This window comes from Tachyglossus aculeatus, chromosome X4 (genome assembly GCF_015852505.1).
Source record: "Tachyglossus aculeatus isolate mTacAcu1 chromosome X4, mTacAcu1.pri, whole genome shotgun sequence".
Classification (NCBI taxonomy): Eukaryota; Metazoa; Chordata; class Mammalia; order Monotremata; family Tachyglossidae; genus Tachyglossus; species Tachyglossus aculeatus.
This window is the reverse complement of record NC_052098.1, coordinates 57,934,896-57,937,946: the sequence shown is the minus strand read 5'-3', so window position 1 is coordinate 57,937,946 and position 3,051 is coordinate 57,934,896.

Here is a 3,051-nt window from a genome sequence, read left to right as displayed (position 1 = left end):
AATAATCTTTTGTTAGTGTTTAAATTGGTCTAAATTCATGGTAACTAATAAAAATATGACATCACTGTTTATTCTCTAACTGCACAAGGCTAGGATATAACAACCCACTAAAACATTTTTCCCCACACACAAGTTCCATCATGGAGAGAGATTCCTCCACCTCAACACCACCCCTACGACTATTAGAGAAGAGGATAACCAAAGCTTAAGCCATTCTTTGGATCAAAGACAAATAGCTCTGTGGGGGATGGAAAAGGAAACTGCTGTGGCAAGAAATCCAGTCCATGTGCTTACTCTATGTCTAGAATTTAACTTTTAAGGGATGTCTCAAAGTTCGGAGTACAGAAATGATTCCTCAGCATCACCAAAATGATGCATTAATGTGGCTTCTTCTCAATTTCATCAAGGGTATTAAAAGTAGGTTGGAAACAGGCCTCTTTTTCTGTTTCCAGAGGAGCCAAGAATGAGACTCCTTAATACCATTTAGATGCAATCAGTGAAAAGGGCTAGAGTTAGAGGAAAATGGCAATGCATTTATTTATGAAAAATATATCGGTTATTATTGGGGAAAAAAAATAGACAAGGGTGAAACTGCACCAGGACAACTATCCTGGATCCCCATGGTATTGAGGGAGTGGATTCTCCTGCCTGTGAGTTCAAGGGGCTGGAAATGACTCACTCTGAGTGAACAAACCACTGAGTTGATACTCCAGGTACCTAAAGACGTCCTTGAGATGCAACAATCAATCGATCAATCATTTATTGAGCACTTACTCACTACTCTCCTACTACAACTCAGCTTGCACACTTTGCTCCTCTAACGTCAACCTACTCACACTGTACCTCCGTCTCATCTATCTCGCTTCTGACCTCTCACCCACGTCCTGCCTCTGGCTTGGAACATCCTCCCTCTTCATATCCGACAGACAATTACTCTCCCCTTCCTTCAAAGCCTTCTTGAAGGCAAATCTCCTCCAACAGGCCTTCCCTAAGGCCTCTTTTCCTTCTCTTCCACTCCATTCTGCGTCACCCTAACTTGCTCCCTTTAGTCAGCCCCCCAACACTTAGTGTACATATCTGCAATTTATTTATATTAATGTCTGTCTCCCCCTCTAGACTGTGAGTTAGTTGTGGGCAGGGAATATGTATGTTGCATTGTTATACTGTACTCTCTCAAGCACTCAGCACAGTGTTCTGCACACAGTGAGCGCTCAATAAGTATGACTGATTGATAGTTGATTAATTGCAGAGCACTGCACTTGGGAGACTAAATTATAACCGATTTGGTGGACATGTTCCCTGCCCACAGCAAACGCTTAGTACAGTGCTCTGCACACAGTAAGCGCTCAATAAATACAATTGAATAAATGAATGAACGTGCTTACTGGCTAGCGGGGGAGAAAGACATTGATATAAATAAATAAATTAAGGATCTGTAGATGAGTGCTTTGGGGCTGAGGGAGGGGTGAATAAAGGGTGCAAGGGTGAGGCAGAAGGGAGTGGGAGCAGAGGAAATGAGGGCCTAGTAGGGAAAGGCCTTTCTTAGAGGAGCTGTGCCTTTAATAAGGCTTTGAAAGTAGGGGGAGTAGTGGTTTGTCAAACAAGGAGGGTGTCCCGGGCCAGATGTAGGATGTGGGCAAAGAGATTGAGGTACAGTGGCATTACCACAGTTGGCATTAGAGAAGTGAAGTGTGATGGCTGGGTTGTAGTAGGAAAGCAGCGAGGTAAAATAGGAGAGAGCAAGGTGACTGAGTGCTTTAAAGCTGATGGTGAGGAGTTTCTGTTTGATTTGGAGGTGGAAAGGTGGAGGCTCTTGAGGAGTGGGGAAACATAAACTAAACGTTTTTGTAGAAAAATTATCTGGGCAGCACACTGGACTGGGGAGAGACAGGAGGCAGAGAGGTCAGCAAGGAGGCTGACGCAGTAGTCAAGGTGGGATAGGATAAGTATTCGGATTAACGTGGTAGCCATTTGGATGAAGAGGAAAAGGCAGATTTTAGCAATGTCGTGAAGGTTGAACTGACAGGATTTGGTGACAAACTGAGTATGTGGATTGAATAAGAGAGCTCAGTTAAGGATAACCCCAATCAATCAATCAATAGTATTTATTGAGCGCTTACTGTGTGCAGAGCACTGTACTAAGTGCTTGGGAAGTACAAGTTGGTAACATACAGAGACGGTCCCTACACAAAAGTGGGCTCACAGTCTAGAAGGGGGAGACAGAGAACAAAACCAAACATATTAATAAAATAAAATAAATAGAATAGATATGTACAAGAAAAATAAATAAATAAATAGAGTAATAAATATGTACAAACATATATACATATATACAGGTGCTGTGGGGAAGGGAAGGAGGTAAGACGGGGGGAAGGAGAGGGGGACGAGGGGGAGAAAAAGGAGGGGGCTCAGTCTGGGAAGGCCTCCTGGAGGAGTTGAGCTCTCAGTAGGGCCATGAAGGGAGGAAGGGAGCTAGCTTGGCAGATGTGCAGAGGGAGGGCATTCCAGGCCAGGGGGATGACGTGGGCCGGGGGTCGACGGCGGGACAGGCGAGAATGAGGCACGGTGAGGAGATTAGTGGCAGAGGAGCGGAGGGTGCGGGGTGGGCTGTAGAAGGAGAGAAGGGAGGTGAGGTAGGAGGGGGCGAGGTGATGGAGAGCCTTGAAGCCGAGGGTGAGGAGTTTCTGCCTGATGCACAGATTGATTTGTAGCCACTGGAGATTTTTGAGGAGGGGAGTAACATGCCCAGAGCGTTTCTGGACAAAGACAATCCGGGCAGCAGCATGAAGTATGGATTGAAGTGGGGAGAGACACGAGGATGGGAGATCAGAGAGAAGGCTAATGCAGCAGTCCAGACGGGATAGGATGAGAGCTTGAACGAGCAGGGTAGTGGTTTGGATGGAGAGGAAAGGGTGGATCTTGGCAATGTTGCGGAGCTGAGACCGGCAGGTTTTGGTGACGGCTTGGATGTGAGGGGTGAATGAGAGAGCGGAGTCGAGGATGACACCAAGGTTGCGGGCTTGTGAGACAGGAAGGATGGTAGTGCCGTCA